The sequence below is a fragment of the Hyperolius riggenbachi genome, chromosome 5 (assembly GCF_040937935.1).
Source record: "Hyperolius riggenbachi isolate aHypRig1 chromosome 5, aHypRig1.pri, whole genome shotgun sequence".
NCBI lineage: Eukaryota > Metazoa > Chordata > Amphibia > Anura > Hyperoliidae > Hyperolius > Hyperolius riggenbachi.
Genome location: NC_090650.1, coordinates 223,561,197 through 223,580,668, shown reverse-complemented (window position 1 = coordinate 223,580,668; position 19,472 = coordinate 223,561,197). Strand labels below are relative to the sequence as shown.

The 19,472-nt window shown below is 41.4% G+C and overlaps 2 long non-coding RNA genes across 3 annotated transcripts in view; one reads left to right on the top strand and one right to left on the bottom strand.

Annotated features, from left to right (window-relative positions):
- LOC137518612 (uncharacterized) overlaps positions 1-19,472 on the bottom strand; it is a 113,999-nt gene that overhangs the window by 50,648 nt on the left and 43,879 nt on the right. For both annotated transcript variants that reach the window (XR_011020860.1, XR_011020859.1), the window contains exon 2: positions 10,102-10,156. This is a non-coding gene — a long non-coding RNA (uncharacterized lncRNA). The remainder of the gene's footprint in view (positions 1-10,101; positions 10,157-19,472) is intronic.
- The window catches only part of LOC137518614 (uncharacterized), a 221,861-nt gene that overhangs the window by 193,937 nt on the left and 8,452 nt on the right, over positions 1-19,472 (top strand). The window lies entirely within an intron of this gene.

Genomic DNA, 19,472 nt, shown 5'->3' with positions numbered 1-19,472 from the left:
CATCCAGAACCGCTGGTGTATAGAAAGCCTATAGCTTTAAATATTACACAGCCACACCAACCCCACATGTAGAAAGCCTGTTTCGGACTTTTGGCCCTCATCAGTACATGGCAGGGATTGATATGGCTGCATGGGACTTGGACCAGTACAACAGAGTAAACAAGCAGCTCGGGTTTTTGGAAACTGAGCTGGACCTGATGCAGAGGATGCAGTGATAGAATGAATGAATGTCTTTACAGACATGATATACTGCCCAAAAAAACCAAGGGAACAAAGGAATTTAGAAAAACAATATTAGGGAGCATGACAAAAGGGGTGAATTTGAGTTCTTTGATTGCCTTTCAAGTAACATAAAATTATTCCACTACACACATTCATTTTTCCCTTTTTGCTAATATTACAATGTTCCTCAGACATTTGGTGGCCTTCCAATGCAATTTTGATGTAAGTTGCTGCTGTAGTAGCTTCCAAGAATCCAGTACAAGATGCCAGATGTTCAAGCTTGACAAAACCTTCTGAAGCTGAAATATTTGGAATTGCTCTTTGATCAAACAGAGGCATGCTCAAACATTAAACATTGGTAAAGAGGAGAACACAAAATACATGAGTTTGTCATCCACCAAATAGTTGAACCTTTGTTGAAACCTCCCACCACCTCGTTAATGTTAACAATTTCCATCTTGAGGGGTATGACAACTGACTAATGCCATGTAATATTGTAGATCTAACAGACTTTTTGTCAGGTCCACTTTTTCTCAACCAGCGGACTAAATAGAGACTCCAAAGAACTGTATGTAGACATATAATTAATTCTCTAATTTAATGTTAGATGGGTTTTAAAGAGAACCTGTACTGTGAAAATCTTACATAAATAAACATACCAGCCTGTTTGTTGTCTTCTCCTAGCCCCCTATGTGACATTTTCGCCACTCCCCGCTGCTTTCTTGGTGATAAAATCACTGTTTTATTCATTGTTTTTGTAAACAATGAAGATGGCCGCCAAACAGGAAACACATCATCAGAGCAGGTGCATGTTTGCAGAGGCTCCTCTCAAATATCATTTGATTGCTGGAATGTTACTCCTACGTGTTGCCTTAGCTGCAGAGACACTGGCTGTGAGCAGAGACATTGTCTGTGACTCATACACACACAGGAGAGCCTGCAGGGGGCGTGGAGAGGGTGTGTATAACTTCTCCCTATTACAGCAGAGAGTCCCCCTGTGCCTCCTTCTGTCCTTTTTTGTGCCTCCTCCTGGCCCTCATGCCTTCTTCTACCCCCCTGTACCTACCACTGCCCCTCTGTGTACCTCTTCCTGTCCTCCTGTGTCTCCTGTCCTCCTTTGTGTCTCATTCTGCTCCCCATTCTGACTCCTTTTGTCCCCATTGTGTCCCCCTGTAGTTTTAAGCTTCTGTTTATCTTCTGATTAGAATTTTGTTGTGGTTAAAAACATTGCACAACATGTTTATACTGCTTTTTCTATCGTTTCATCCAACACATAAGGACAGTTTTTCAAAGGGTAAGGACTCTCTTGCAGTTATTGCTGGCATGGCTCCTCCACCCACTTCCTGGTTCATATATTTTGTCTGTGGAAGGAACTGTTAAGGCTGCCATACACTGGTCCATTGCCACCAGATCGACCAACAGATAGAAGATCCCTCTCTGATCGAATCTGATCAAAGTGTGATCTATTCACTGCCCATACACCGCACACAGATCTTGAATTGATTTCAGCATGAAATCGATTCACAACCTGTGGAGCTGCCGCTGCCTCTGCCTGCTTCTCCTCCCCTGCTCCCCGGCAAGCAGCAATACATCACATGTCTATCAGCGTGAGTCCCCGGGTCCTTGCAGTCCCTTTCTCCGGCTGGCCTTCTTCTCCATCTTTTCTTTACTTCCTGTCCGAGCGAATTTCAAACAGTAGAGGGCGCTCTACTGTTTGAACTTCCCTTTCTCGCAGGATGGGACAGGAAGTGAAGAGGAGATAGAGAAGAAGGCCAGCCAGAGAAAGGGACAGCATGGACCTGGGGACTGGCACTGGCGGACATGTGATGTATTGGTGCGTCAGTCATCACTGAATTGAACACCGCTAATGACGCTGTCCTGACCTGCCGGTGATTGAGCAAAATGTTTCACCTGGACAAATCGACTGAATCGATCGATTTTGGATGAATATCAGTCGATCGGTCAACATTTGTGTTAACGATTTCACAGCAGATTCAAGCACAGCGATCAGCGCTGCGTAATATGTTGACGCTTTATAAATACAATAAATAAATAAATCAAATCTGCTGTATATCAGCGGGAAATTGGGGTAGTGTATGGGTACCTTAAATGGATGTGTTGTTATAAATTCATCAACACCTCTCCTAAATGTATCCCCATAACCAAAAAGTGGGCAGAGACCAATACAAATTTCACTGGGAAAATGTAAACTGCAGCCATTCTTGCACTGTTTATGGCAGGGTTCTCAAACTTTGCACAGTTGGTCACTGGGTGACTGGGATTAATATTCAGAAAAGTGGCTGGAGCCTACAAAAGCCAATCAAAATTCACCCGTTGATTTTCAAGGGCAATATTTAATTGCTGCCATTCTTGCACTGTTAATGGCACAAGCCTCAAACCTGGTACAGTTGGTCATTGGGTAACTGGGGTTCAAATTCAGAAAAGGGAGTGGAGCCACAAACAGGCAATAAGATTTGATTCATTTCAATGCAAATTATTGATGCCAAAGACCGCAAAGCTCACAAACGTGGTCATTGAGTAATGGAATAATTGTGTGTTAGAGTTACAAAAAGTGGTCAGAGCCAACACCAGCCAAATACATACCGGGGCAACGCCGGGCCATCAGCTAGTAACTCTATAAAGTTGTTAATCAAGGAGTTTTTTCTGTGTCTCTCATTGCTCATTCAAACAGTTTGATTCAGACACTTTCTTAGAAAGAGAGATTGAGAAATATTAACATTTTGGTAGCTGATATTATTTCCCTGCGGCCAGCATCTGCCCTGAGCACAATCACTTCAACGCAGCCACCCCTCTATGACTCACTTGGCCAATCCTGCTCTACCACCGCACCATTGTAAACCCGCCACAGCCACAGGCAACCTGCCTCCACACAGGCTTACTGCGCCACAGTTACACTGCCTCCTCCCTCCTCTCCTGCACAAGTTCTGCCGCCCCGCATCTCCCGGCACCCCAGAGGGCTCAGCCTCCATAAGCCTCCATAAGTTGCCTTGTGGATGATCCAACTCGGGTGTGAAACAGCTACATGGTTTAAACAACAGGTACAGTGGCTTGCAAAAGTATTCGGCCCCCTTAAAGTTTTCCACATTTTGTCACATTACTGCCACAAACATGAATCAATTTTATTGGAATTCCACGTGAAAGACCAATACAAAGTGGTATACACGTGAGAAGTGGAACGAAAATCATACATTATTCTAAACATTTGGGGTGTGCGTAATTATTCAGCCCTCTGGGTCAATACTTTGTAGAACCACATTTTGCTGCAATTACAGCTGCCAGTCTTATAGGGTATGTCTCTACCAGCTTTGCACATCTAGAGACTGAAATCCTTGTCCATTCTTCTTTGCAAAACAGCTCCAGCTCAGTCAGATTAGATGGACAGCGTTTGTGAACAGCAGTTTTCAGATCTTGACACAGATTCTAAATTGGACTTAGATCTGGACTTTGACTGGGCCATTCTAACACATGGATATGTTTTGTTTTAAACCATTCCATTGTTGCCCTGGCTTTATGTTTAGGGCCGTTGTCCTGCTGGAAGGTGAACCTCTGCCCCAGTCTCAAGTCTTTTGCATACTCCAAGAGGTTTTCTTCCAAGATTGCCCTGTATTTGGCTCCATCCATCTTCCTATCAACTTTGACCAGCTTCCCTGTCCTTGCTGAAGAGAAGCAACCCCAGAGCATGATGCTGCCACCACCATATTTGAAAGTCGGGATGGTGTGTTCTGAGTGATGTGCATTGTTAGTTTTCTGCCACACATAGCGTTTTGCATTTTGGCCAAAAAGTTCTATTTTGGTCTCATCCGACCAGAGTACCTTCTTACACATGTTTGCTGTGTCCCCCACATGACTTGTGGCAAACTCCAAATGGGACTTCTTATGCTTTTCTGTTAACAATGGCTTTCTTCTTGTCACTCTTCCATAAGAGCCAACTTTGTGCAGTGCACTACTAACAGTTGTCCTATGGACAGATTCCCCCACCTGAGCTGCAGCTCGTCCAGAGTCAATATGGGCCTCTTAAGTGCATTTCTGATTAGCACTCTCCTTGTTCGGCCTGTGAGTTTAGGTGGACGGCCTTGTCTTGGTAGGTTTACAGTTGTGCCATACTCTTTCCATTTCTGAATGATCGCTTAGTGCTCAGTGGGATGTTCAAGGCTTTGGAAATCTTTTTGTAGCCTAAGCCTGCTTTAAATTTCTCAATAACTTTATCCCTGACCTGTCTGGTGTGTTCTTTGGACTTCATGCTGTTGTTGCTCCCAAGATTCTCTTAGACAACCTCTGAGGCCGTCACAGAGCAGCTGTATTTGTACTGACATTAGTTTACACACATGTGCACTCTATTTAGTCATTAGCACTCATCAGGCAATGTCTATGGGCAATTTACTGCACTCAAACCAAAGGGGGCTGAATAATTACTCACACCCCACTTTGCAGTTATTGATTTGTAAAAAATGTTTGGATTCATGTATGATTTTCTTTCCACTTCTCACGTGTACACCACTTTGTATTGGTCTATCACGTGGAATTCCAATAAAATTGATTCAGGATTGTGGCAGTAATATGACAAAATGTGGAAAACTTCAAGGGGGCCGAATACTTTTGCAAGCCACTGTATGTTATTTGGTAGCTGCTAATCTTTCACAAGAGATTTGAACTCACCACACAGAAATATTATTTAGTGACATGTAATATTATGAGATAAACATGGTTATGTTATGTACCGTACACCACTTACAACAAGTCTGGATTCAATTTTCTTATTATAAGGGTTATTAATCCAGGGCTGTAAATTACAATTTCTTTGTATGTCAGTGGAAGAGACCAAAACTCATATGTGGTTGAGAGAAACGCTTCTGGCAGTTGAATAGACATAAGAGAAAACTGCCATCATACACTTCAGATATGACAGATAAAGCTTCAAACCTAGATCTTCAAAATTAAGGGCTGATTCACAAAGGCTTCTGCCAGCATCTCATTTAGTGGGTGCTAAACGCTTTTCTGCAACCAAGCAGAAAAACGTTTGGTGCCAATCAGTGGCGTACCTAGGGCGTTTGACACCCGGTGCTGGTTATTATAAGACACCCCACCCACCACCACCACCCCCTCCCAACTCCCTTCCCCCCCCCCCAAAAAAAAAGGAGTGAGTGTGGCATACTAAGTGAGCCACGGTGGGTAATGCCAGGTATTGGTGCTCCCTGTATAGTAAAGCATTTCACCAGAAATCGTAAAGTGGGCAGCATTTCACCAGAAATCGTAAAGTGGGCAGCATTTCACCAGAAATTAATTGTAAAGTGGGCAGCATTTCACCAGAAATTAATCGTAAAGAGAGCAGAATTTCACCAGAAAATAATCGTAAAGAGAGCAGCATTTCGCCATAAAATAATCGTAAAGAGAGCAGCATTTCACCAGAAATCGTAAAGTAGGCAGCATTTCACATTAAAATAATCGTAAAGTGGGCAGAATTTCACCCTAAAATAATCATAAAGAGAGCAGCATTTCACCATAAAATAATCCTAAAGTGGGCAGCATTTCACCATAAAATAATCGTAAAGAGAGCAGAATTTCACCATTAAATAATCGTAAAGAGCAGCATTTCACCATAAAATAATCGTAAAGAGAGCAGCATTTCACCAGAAATCGTAAAGTGGGCAGCCTTTCACCAGCAAATAATCGTTATGTGGGCAGCATTCACCAGAAAATAATCGCTATGTGGTAAGCATTCACCAGAAAATAATCATTATGTGCGCAGCATTCACCAGAAAATAATCGCTATGTGCGCAGCATTCACCAGAAAATAATCGTTATGTGCGCAGCATTCACCAGAAAATAATCGATATGTGCGCAGCATTCACCAGAAAATAATCGTTATGTGCGCAGCATTCACCAGAAAATAATCGTTATGTGTGCAGCATTCACCAGAAAATAATCGCTATGTGCGCAGCATTCACCAGAAAATAATCGTTATGTGCGCAGCATTCACCAGAAAATAATCGCTACGTGCACAGCATTCACCAGAAAATAATCGTTATGTGCACAGCATTCACCAGAAAATAATCACTATGTGCGCAGCATTCACCAGAAAATAATTGTTATGTGCGCAGCATTAACCAGAAAATAATCGTTATGTGCGCAGCATCCACCAGAAAAGAATCGTTATGTGCGCAGCATTCACCAGAAAATAAACCTGTAAAAGAAAAAAAAATTCACTCACCTGGCCGCCCTCTGACGCGCAGCTCCCCGATGATCCTCCAGCGACGATCCTCCTGCAGCCAGTGTAAATCTCCCACGCTGACAAGCAGAGTGCAGGGCTACGGGAAGATGGCGCCCGAAGCCCTGTACTGGAGACACAAATAGTCTCCAGTACAGGGCTTCCGCAGCCATCTTCCCGTAGTCCTGCTCTGCCTCCGGGAGGCAGTCCCCGCAGTGGGCTGCGGGGATTTCAACACCTGGGGGGTTCCGGGCGGGCAGCGGGGAAGAGAGGCAAAAGGAGGGGACTAAGGTGAGGGAGGGGGGGGTCTGTCCCCTATCCCCGCCACTGTCCCCCACCCCTCCTTCTAGCGCTGCTCTTCCCCTTCCATGGGGGGTCGTGGCGACACCCCCTTGAGTGTCAGTCACCTGGGGCGCCACGCCCCCCTGCGCCCAATGGTAGGGACGCCGCTGGTGCCAATTCCATCGTTCTGTCGCATTTTAAGCCCCTTAGGGGGACATGGAAACATCAAACTTAGCAGATCCTGGATGCCACATGTAGCGGCACTTACATGACAAATGTGACAAGCCTTAGCCGTCGTTTAAAAAGCACTTCTATTTATTTGAATGGACAGCACTTGAGCAATGAAAGCCACAACAACCAATGCATTCAATGCCCGTGCCAAAATAAGAATATAGAATTCCTGGAAAGCACAATTTCAGATTAGCTTTATAGATACAATTGTTTATCTCATGGGTTTATTTTCACCTCAGGACGGCTTGTCTCCAGTGAGGAATGAAATCCATTATTTCCCTGCAGAGGTGTGCAGGAAGGTGTGGGCATTTGAGCTGGTCTGTCTGGTGTTTGGAATGCAGCCAGCATGGAGGATGGATGGATGCACAGTGATGTAGGAAAGCCATTTGATTTGAACTAAGCAGGCATTGCAAATAGAAGTATAAATCTACTGTACTTTGTAAACAGTTTTTCCTTGCAGTGTTTTCTTATCTAATAAAACTTGTACTTTGCCTGAAAACTCTACATATGGCTCATTTACTGCTACTGCATATAAAGGAAAATGGGATAAAAGCATCCTTGAACCCAAGTCACACAAAAATATGTATTCCCTGGAGGTAATTTGAAATAGAAAAACTGTCATAAACTGCTGCTTGCTTAAACAGTCTCCGTAGTGAGGAAAAAAAGTTAAGTAAACATATCCCCATGTTAGCACTGATCCATCAGTTATCTGATCTGCATTACTATAGTGTAGCACTAGTAACCCTGTGTGTAGCTCTATGTAACTGACCAGCAGCATAGCTCCCAACTGTCCCTCTTTCGGAGGGACAGTCCCTTTTTGGGAGCCCTATCCCTCTGTCCCTCTTTCCTCCTCATTTGTCCCTCTTTCTATGTAAATATATACATTTCTATACTAAAAATGTGTTTGATTGACTCTAAGCTTTATTCCCATCCTTTAAATTGATATATTACTAATTTTAAAATGTTAATATGAAGGAAAATAAACCAGGATAGAAAGGACCAGTGTGGTTTGAATTATAATACAACATATTTTTCTTATGAAATCTTTATTGCATTCGTGACTAGGGGTGTGGTGGGGCGTGGTCTGGGGTGTGACATGGGCGTGGCTTAAGTGCCCCTTTTTCTCATCTCAAAAAGTTGGGAGGTACGCAGCAGCACACAGAGCTTTACCTGGATGCAATGGTCAGTTCCACCTCTCCCCACATCAGGTCCACCAACCTTCTTCCTCATCAGCCAAAACTGATGGGCTGTATGGAAGTTAGGCAGGGCATGCCATCACAATGTGAGCAAAGAGGTGGTGACTGTCCTATGCATATAGGTAAAGCTCTGTGTGGCCAAGTTCAGATTTGCATAAAACTTGCTTGGGTTTAAAGATTACTATCATTGACAATTGTAAAATTAAGGAAAAAAAATGTAAATCTATATTACATATACTGTATATATGTCTGAGGTACGTTTGTCCATGAGTAAAATACACACACACACACACACACACATACACACACACACACACACACACACACACACACCTGGAACCGAGGGGCCCGGGAAGGACTCCCCTCTGGGAAGGGTGATATTAACAACACGCGGTGGAGAGGTGCCCAAAAGTATTAAGAAGCTGAATATAAAAACAACTTGAGATGGCTTACCTCAGACAAGAATTCACTTACGGTACAGTAAGAAAAATAATTTATTGAGCACAAGGCAACGCGTTTCGTGAGATCTAACTAACTTCATCAGGCCAATCACTGTGCCGGGTGAAAATACACATCTAGCATTGGGCGCCTCAAGGTGCCTAGAAGGTTTACATACCTGTCTGCAGGGTCAGTGTCCTCTTGCTGCCTCTGCTGGTCCCCGTATAGGGCTGGTAACATCTCCGACAAGATTATATATGACAAGAGGAAGAGGCAGAGCCCTTCCCTCCTTGTCTGCCCTGTTGCCTCCCATCTCCGCCCTCTCCTTCATAATCCCACTCCTCCTTTCACTGTGTGGCTGTCATTATAGTTCAGAAAATGAGCCGGGACGCACTGAACTGTACCGGAATACATATGTATGAACATATGTATATGTACAGTGTGACCTCTGACCTTTTGGCATGAGTTTTCCTGTCACCATTTTCATGTTTTTTTTTGTTTGTTTATACTGGTAAATCAACTCTGTTTTGTTAATACGGCTGTTACCCTGGAAATAAAAACGACGACAGGGAGCGGGAAAAGTAACACCAATAACATTGGGGGTGACGCTGAGCACATGCATATTTTTCTCATATGTACATATTATTTTACAGTTGTCTTATAAAAGGCATGTATTTTAGATTTTTGATGTAATTATTTTTACTTACCCGAGGCTTTCTCCAGCCCCCTGTAGTCCGTCTACTACCCGTCCTTCCGATCACCACTGTCAGGGACTACTGTGCACGCATGGTCCCGGCTACGTGCTGTACCCAATGGCACTCCCATACACGGGAGCGATCTGCACATATGCAGTTAATCAAGGCTGCAGCTGCACTAATGCAGAAAGCTCCTGGTCACGGGAGCACTATTGAGTGGTGCCGCGGCCGGGACCATGAATGTGCACAAATCTGCTGCCCAGTTGAGACTTCACAGGAGCACCTCAGAGGAGACAGGAGGACGGCAAAGGGGCTGATGGACTACAGGAGGCTGAAAGATGCCCCATGTAATTAAAAATCCTTTCCACACATTTGTCTCAGGTTTAATTTAAGGGTCACTTCACTCTAAAATGAATCCTCTTTCAGTGTACTAGCTCTGTCCACACTACCTGCAGTGCACTGCAGCGGCATGTAGAAATGCATCCTAGTGCATTCTTAAGTGATGGAGACAGGCAGTCACACTTCCTGGCATTGCATGGGGCTGCCTACACCACTCCACTACGGTCAGCAGTGATACAGAGTTGTTACACCACTTGGCACTGCTGTCTGTATGAACAGGGCCTAATAGTACCACACAACATTAGCACATATATTCATCACCAATCAGGTGCAGTACTGAAGACTCATTAAGTCAGGCCTATTTATATATGGAAGCGAGGATGGAGAATTACTGACTAATTATTCTTCCTCACACAGGTCTATCTTTGCTGGAATTTATACTAACCAGTTATAGCAGGGATAACCCGCTCACCTTCTATTTTCTTCTGGGCCTTTAAAGCGGACCTGAACTAAGAACTTCCTCTCTGCTGTAAAAGATAAGCAACAGCATAATAACCTTTAAACAAAAAAAACATTTATTTGCTACAGCTGATACAAATCCTAAAATAAATCTGCACTGTTTCTACTTCCTGATTCAGGAAGCAGACATATTGTTAACATTCTGTACTTTCAAATGAGCTTATCTGCCTTATCTGCCTTGGCAGTCAGGTGACACAGAAGAGAGATCAAATTACAACTTGATGGGTAATTAAACAGGCTAAACTCTCTGAATACATACAGGGTGCACTTCTCTATGTTTTCCTACTGTCCTGTGCAAGTGCCAGTTCAGGTCCACTTAAAGATGCAATTCTGTGTTTCCTTCAGGTTGTAGATTACATATTGTGTAGACCACAGACACTCTTAAACTGTAAGTATGCTTTAAAAAATAAAAATACAAAAAAGCTGTGCTCAGTATTGCAATATACATGTATAATGGTACCCACACACTAATAGATTTCCCAATTGGATTCTCTGCAAATTCGATTTAACTGCTGAAAATTGATTTGCCAAAAATGTCAGATCAATTGACTTTCAATAGATTGTTGGTCAAAATAATATGGATCAGACATTTCCTGCTGGAATCTTTTAAAAGTTGTGCTGTGTGTGGCAGGTATCTATTCCTCTCTGAGTTTAATACAATCAGAGATGAATCAAATGTTTTGCCATTTCAGGTAGCAATCCATAATTATATGGCCAGCTTTACTAATTTTGTGTTTGCCCTAAAATACACATTTATATTTGCCAGTGTTTACATTATAAAAATCGGCCAGGGCAGCACACCAGTTTGCATATGGTATTAGCTTCAATTTGAAGAGTCAATTTAACCTGGCAGAAGCAATGGGGACAGCTTCAAAGCACATTATTCAAGCAGCACACACTGTAGCATATTTTTTATCTGTATAAACACAGTGTAACCTCTTACAAAATTAGTTTTCCATAATATACCAGCTCATCCTGATTATGTACATTTATAGAAGATGCTCACTTAATTTGTCACCTATAGCATAAACACTAATCTAGATGCAGTATACATATTATAAAAAAGGATTTGAAACCAAAACAAAAGTAGTGGCATATTCACCAATAACAAAATAATCTCTACTTTATCATAAGCGTATACTGTATCCTCTGTCTGCACCAAGAATTGCCCTGAACAGGAAGAAGTCAGAAAGATGAATGCATGTGTTCCAATGCATTGTTCTTTGCAGGCTATATTATTAACAAGAAGAGAATTAAACAGATGTGTTTTCTAAGCAATCTATCTTTCTTGCACTTACTGCTGTGTTAAAAATTATGGCTTTCCAAGCATCAATGTGCACAAGTACTTAGCAGAGAACATAATAGAACTGTCAAATGAAAACAGGAAGACACACGAATAGGACAGCCGGCATCTGAAAATGCACAATGTGATTTGGAGGACATGCAAATAAGACTATGAAAAGATTGCTGTCTTAACAAAGGAGAGCTAATGAAAGAAAGAAGTATAGCCTTATAAACCACTGATATAATAAGAGCTTAGGATACATATTAAGGAAGTGTTCAGAGATGGAGCTTTGCCTGGAAAGCAGAGCATTGTCATCAAATGTTCACAGAATAATCATATGCCTGCCATTCATTGTAGTGAGAAATTTCAATTTATTTCCATGGACAGACTGTTGCCTCTAAAAAGAATGTGAGCAGGTAATGGTGACTTTTAAAGGTGCAATTATGGAGGTCACAATCATGATCCTAACTTTGTTAAATGGTGAGTCACTGATCCTGAACAAGCATACATCATTTAAGTGCCAGTACTCTAGGAGGCATACACGTTTGTTCTGATCATCGGCTCATTTTTTTTCCCCAATCTGCTAAATCCGGAATTACTGGTGGCTGACTTTGAACATTGCATGAGGTTAATTGTATTTGGCAGCAAATGATTACTTAACTCACAACTTTATGACTTTATGAAGGTATTTTGGTGAATTAATTAATAATTCCATAATCTGACTGCAGTTTAATTAATATTACCCTTTGTTCCCTAAAAAGACAAAGGTAAGGTTACTCTCATCAATAATGACTTTTGCGGCAAGAAAGAATGGAAGGTGGATGTAAAAAAAAAAAAATCTATATTCACTTTTATCTGCTTCATTTATTTTATTATTTGGGGGCTGCACAGTGCCTGATTATGTTATTTGAGAGGTACACACTGCCTAATTATGTTATTTGGGGGTTACACACTAATTATTTGGGATCACATACTGCCTAGTTATATTTGTGGAATTATTTATTTGGGGGTGAGGGGGGATACCTGGCAAGTATGTTCTTTGCAAATCCATATTGTCTAATAATGATCTTAAGGGCCCTTTTCCACCAGCGCGTTTGCGCTGGCTGAATCGCAAAAACGCAAACCGCTAGCGATTTTACAATCGCTACGGTTTGCTTTTTAACATAGGAATCGCGGTAGGTCATTTCCACTACCGCGATTCGCTTTTGACGGGAACGCGAACGCGCGGCGGAGCGATATTTGCTGCGATTTTGCTATGCAGTGCATAGCATAGCAAAATCGCGGCCGCGAACGTCGGGGAATCGCCGGTTTTGCGATTCAGCAATTGCTAGCGTTCAGCGTGAACGCTAGCGACTGCAGGTGGAAAAGGGCCCTTAAGGAGATAACTGCTTCATTATTTTGTTTACATGCATAATGGTACCCACACACTAATAGATTTCCCAATTGGATTCTCTGCAAATTCGATTTAACTGCTGAAAATTGATTTGCCAAAAATGTCAGATCAATTGACTTTCAATAGATTGTTGGTCGAAATAATATGGATCAGACATTTCCTGCTGGAATCTATTAAAAGTTAGCATGCCACCTAATAATGTTGTTATGTAAATAATTTTGCCAATGGTGTCCAATTAAGTTATTCAAGGTAACGTGGGGATTTATTTTAATAACCACTGGTAAAATTACCATACGCAAACACATGATGACAAAGTATGCACACATAGCAAAACTCATGCATTGTTTGCTTGACAAGTGTTATGCTAACCATGTTGCTCAGGGGCATATGCTGGCAAAATATGTTGTCTGAGAGGATGTGTAGTAGTAGGACTAGTAGTAGTAGTAAAGGCCTGTTATTGCACTTGACAAAGAACGCATAGTGCTTTAGCCCAGCAGCGATGAGGGCACAGCTTACTCCTAATTGTGTCTGACCTAACTGCTGTGGCGCTATGACCTATAATTACTTTGAGTTATATTACATCTTGTCTGTGGAGAGCTGGATGTTTGCTTGATGTTCACCTTCTGATGTGATTAAATCCACTTGAATGAAAATTTTCAGTGCTGGTCATGACGCAGTCTTGGAATAAAGTTTTACTTTATTTGGCTGCTAAAGGGTTAAAGGAAACCTGAGATTGTCGGATTTTTCAATATTGAGTGATTAATTAATTAATTTATAGGTTTAATAAAGATATAATTTTTTTTACTTTTTAAGAGTATAACCCTTTTTTGATTTTTTTTAAGAGTATAACCCTTTAGAATGTTAAGCATTTATTATAGATGTTAGTAAATGTGTTCTAATATTATGAATACATTGTTGCTTTTATAGAATTTAATGTTAAATCAGTGGAACTTAGGAAAGACAGTTTAGTTTATGTGAGGTGTAGCAACAGCCTTAAAGGGAACCAGAGATGAACGATTCACACAAAATAAACATATCAGTTAATAACTTGTAAAGAATAAATGCTCTACCTGATAATTTCGCCACTCTGGTGTGCCTTTTTGAGTGTTTTTTTATCCATTATTGCTCCAGGAAAAATCCAATATGGCCGCCAGCTCATATCCCTTCTGCTTCCAGGTTATAAGCTGTTCTGGATGTGCTGTCTAGCCTCTATGAGACTATAGACAAGCAGGGCTGCTGCAGCCTTTTATCTGTGTGCTTTCAACTTTATTATTCTGGCATGCTGTGTGGATGCCTGTAGGAAGTGTCTCTCATAGAAATTAAACTGCATACAGTAGATAATAACTGGCTGCATAGTGCACACAGATACACTTGTCTGTTTCAGAGCTTCTTTCTCGGCAGCAGCAGCCCCTCCCATGTCATCAGAGCTCTAAGTATGCAAAGCAGGAAAGCTGAGCCATAAGGGGGAAGGCTTGGGCTTGAAAAGACTCCACAGAAGAGTGACTCAGCTATAATGATTCCAGGTCAAACCTAGACTGAATGCTCAGTCGGGGATTCTTATCACAGCTGATAACAGACAGATTAGGCAGAGAAAAATAAAACTAAAAGCATGATAGGTGTTTACTGTCATGTTTCCACTGATAAATGTAATAAAATACATGAGGGTGCTTCGTCTCTGGTTCTTGTGTTAAACAAATCTTGGATGTTTGTACAGCCTTGGACATTCTTATAGCCCAAGTGTTTACTGAATTTAGAAACAGCTTGGAATGTGTAGGCTAAAAACAGCCCGGAGTTTAGAATAGAAATACAATTTTTATATCAATCTTATTATTATTAGGGATCCTATTAGGGAAAATATATAGGAATGCTGTATATATAGAGATAGAATAAATATTATCTCAGATTCTTTTACACAATTAAGTAGATCATATATAAAATATATCATTACTACTACATATAGGAGATTTTATGTCTTTTCTGCTGAGTCTGACCAAAAAACCCAGCTTGTTTATTAAACTGCATGATTAACATGGCTGTTTGTTGACTAGACCCAAGAACAATACCAGCTGAATTTACTAGAAGAACTCAGTTTCAGAGACTTTGAATAGTAGTGATCACTAACAAACTGTTCCCCACGCCCTTCTTGCACCTCAGACACTGTAATTGCCATTGGCAGGTTTTGGTGCGCCTTATCAATTGTGATGTATAGAGTGCTTGGGGGCCCCATAGTAAAACTTGCATCGGGGCCCACAGCTCCTTAGCTACGCCATTGTCAAAGAGGAATTGGGAGAACTGCAGCAACGGTTCTCCAGACAGATAGACCTGACAGGTAGAGATCTCCTGATTCTTCAATATAATAATAATTATAAAAAATTGCTCCTAAAGCCAAACCGATTGGTGATGATGATCCGAAAACACAAGGTGTTTTGGGCTGTTTAAGTGAAGCTTGCCAAGCTGTGGCCACCTTATTAGGTAATCACAGGACAAGGGTTCCTAAACCACATCCACATCCCCAGAGAGGAATTTGCGAAATCAATCACCTGTGTCCAGTGTCTCCCACAAAAGTTATGCTTCCAATTCTGATATTAACACAAGTGAGTCTGAGAGTGATGAGAGGAAGCAGGGATCCGGTCCTTTCCCAAACAGGGGGAAGAGTACCCATAAGAGGGGTTCAAATAAAAAGATCCCCAATATCCAAGTGAAAAAATACTGCTGAATACTGCTGTGCCAATATTTTCTAAGAAAGGTTCTTCTCAAATAGCAAACCACTTAGAATTGTATGAATATACTATGAATTCATTAAAATTGTATGAGGCAGACAGAATCAGGTTTCTTCCATGGGCCTTTGATGACAAATACCGTCATTATTTTTCCTCTTTTAAGGAGAGGGGAATTACCCAATGGCAGTCAGTCTTACATGAAATTAAATTAAAATTTGGTCTTTATCAAACTACCACTGCCCCAAAGAGAGAGATTTATAAACTTACATTTAGGTCTAATCAAAGCCCTCGAGAATTTCTCTCTGTACTTAAAAATGCCTATGGTTTGGCCTACAGAAACCCTGACTGGGAATCTGTGGAATTTAAACAAATATTTTATGAGGCCTTACCAACATACATCAAATTGAGTCTTGTTTATGATCTGGATTTTAAAGACCCCCCTAGAAAAACGGGTGACATCGGCAACTTTACTATTTAACATCAGTGAGGGCCAAAATGTAAATGAAAGGAGAATTAAACTCCCAGAACACAATGTCGATGAATCCAGAGTAAAACCTGATTTACATTTTGAGTCACAGCCAAATGAATTACCTTCAGCCACTGGCCTAATCAGCAGAGCTGAAAACAGCCAAATCCCAAACAAAATGAACCTCAAAATACTAAACGGCCAGAAGAGAACAGTTCAGGTTCTGGAAGCCTGGACTACAGTCCTCGCTTCAACCGGGGTTACCAAGAATACCAGGGTAGCCAGAGTTAGAGGGGTTACCAATGGTACCGGTGTCCCCAGGGGTACAGACGTTGGGACAATAGGCTCAGACGACAATGGAAAAAAAGGCAGGAACCACCAAATTCACCCAAGGGTAAATCACCCACTAGGAACCAAAATGGTCCCCAACACCAAAATGCATGTAGGCCTAGTAGATTTGATCAGCTTGCAGACCAGGTAGCCAAGTTGAGTGACATTGTATGTAAATTGTCTCAAGTCTCTGCACTAAAACCACCAGAAGTTTTTTTAGAGGAAAGGGCAGGGCCAAGCTCTGCCAAATTAAGGAAGCAGAGCCAGATCCTTACATGGAAATGGAAATGACAGAATTAAATATTGTCTATGATCATGCTTTGCATTGCACCGACCCTGCATTAAGGGCGGGGAGGGAAAGTCTAATATTTCATTTGTCTTGCAGCCAATAAGGACAATCTTTGTAATCCGGTGTCACTTGAGTCTGTGTGTGAAGTACCCTCTGTTCAGTCTGTTTCAATGTTGGAAACCCAGATACCCTGAAGGCGGAACAAGGAGGAGCAATCTCCAAATATCCTGACAATGCAGAGGGATCAATCCTTAAAACACATAGTAGAACACTCCAATTTTCTCTAAAATCTTTTACAGTTTGCCGGTATTTATAGATACCTATCTCCAAGATGGATGTGTCGGACCAATCCAAGGGTTATTGGATCCCGGGTCCCATGTCACCATTTTGTCTTTCAACTATTTCCAACAGGTTTTGGAGTTATCGAAAAATAAACTGAGATTGATTGCATTTGATGGCTCTCTGATAAGTGTAGGTGGTGAGTGGTGACAGTTAACAAGTGAAAGGCACATCCTGGCTGACATATTAGATTGGTAAAAAGATCATTAGACATCCGACATTGATTGTGGATCTTCCATATGATCGGCTGATCATTGGATTTGACCTGCTGAAAAGGTTAAGTCCCATAATTGACTTTATTAATGAAGCAATATGGACTCAGGCCAAAACTCCAGTTTCTTTTGAATGCTCACGCAATGCACAACCGCAATGTAGTTGCCACATGATTGAAGAAAGGCCAAATTCTGTTGAAATCCATTTCTGGAACAATCGGGATCCTGAAAAATGCTAAACCTGAGGAAAATGTTAACACTGCTTTTTACATCAATAATATCCAGAAGGATAATATTGAAAAGATAATTCTGCAGGATGATATATTAACGACTTCCTTTGAAGGGGAAATCAGGAAGTTGCAGGCCTGACCAGACATACTCAATCATTGGTTACAATTGAGAAAACCAACGATACTGTGCTGGTACAATATGTTGACCAATATCTGGCACAAATCCAAATGTCTAAAATTTTCGCCGCCCTTGACTGTGCACAAGGATATTGGACAAGCAAGGTAGATAAAGGATATCAACACAAATTGGACTTTCACATGTGGGAAGCAACAATATGCCTGGACCTGAATACCATTCGGGTACATCAATGCAGGTCATGAGTTTGTCATATCCATGCACAAAGCAATGCTGGATGTGGCTGAACACGGTACCCTATCTTATGTGGATGACATTTTAATCAAAAGTAAAACTTTTGAGGAACACATTAAAAAACTGAGGTATGTGTTAAATCAGCCAAAGAAAGCGGGTGTTAAACTTTCTTTACAGAAGGCCAAATGGTGCCAAACTAAGGTGAATTTCCTGAAGTTACTGCTAAAGGAATTAACCCACAGAAAAATGGTGGGGGCCATAAAGAACACAAAATCTCCTACAAATCTCAAGGAACATCAATCATCAATCGTTTCTGGGGATCTTGAACTATTCATATACGTTCATAGACAATAATGCGGAAATGACAAAACCTCATTTGCAGTTACTAAAGAAAGGAGCAAAATGGGAATTGAAGGAGTGTCATGAACAAGCAGTATTTGAACTTAAAACTAAGCTTATCGAAGCCCTATGCCTTGCTTATCCAGAAGGTGGCAAATGCTTCTATGTGGCAAAAGTAAAATGCATGTTATCTGATGCTTGCACAGCATACCTGTCATTTATTGGTCTTAGCCACTGATATCTGTGGTCAGTTTTATCTGAAATTGTGTTATCAGCTCATATCAAGAAATATCTTGTGAGTTTTATGTGAACCAGAAATTAAATTTGCAATTGTTTTGAGACTACTCATGCATTTATAATATGGTAAATTAATGATTGTGTTATATTGCTGTCCTGATTGTTCACTTCTTGTACCAATGTATTGAGAAATCTCAATGTTGAAATCAAAGTTGGGCATATGATATAGTAAGATTCCTCTTGTTATTTTTAGGAAGTCTTACATTTTGATTTTTACATTTTTTGGTTACTATTTATGTAATCATATCATAAAATAAGCCCAACAAGATGATTGAAGCACAAACATTTTGACCTGGTGCTACCTCAAGCTCAATGTAGGCCATGTGCTCCCTTACTATTCTCCTAGGCTGCTCCATTCTTCCGTAGTCAGCTCCAGTAGCAGCTAACTACTGCACATGTGCGGCCCAGGCCACTCGCATCCTTGTTTGTGCTCCCCTGGCAGAGAGTGTTCTGTGCCTGTGCAGTTAAAGTCTTGAGGTTATCAGGGGTAGCATGCGGTTGGGACCATTCATGCACAGTGGAGCGTGACTAAGTATGACTGGGGAATTTACCGGAGAAGACTGCAGGAGAACAGAGTGGCCTACAGGGGGCTGGCACCAGCCTCAGGTAAGTATAAATGCTTATAATTCTGTCGTCTCAGGTACACTTTAAGTGCAGCTTAGCACTTACAAATCCTTATTACTCATGTTTACTGAATGTAGTAGCTAATCAGTGTGGTCTAAAACCATATTTTGCTCGAATCACAATCCAGAATGCAGTCTGCACCTGTGATGTGTCTATACACCTTCCAAAGGACAATGTTCAATCAATGATATGGTGTGCATGTATTCCCCCCCCCCACACACACACACACACACTTCTGACACGTCACCTGCTCCATGTGGCTTCTATGACAACATGCTAGCAGAAGATCGTGTAGATTAGATGGCACTGAAAAGCATCCATTTATCATTCGCTCAGCATGAGTAATCAGTATTTCTGAATTCATAGTATTTTTTAGCCTGCTGTGCGCAATCACCTCAGCCTGGATTCAGAAAGAGTTTAGTTACTCATA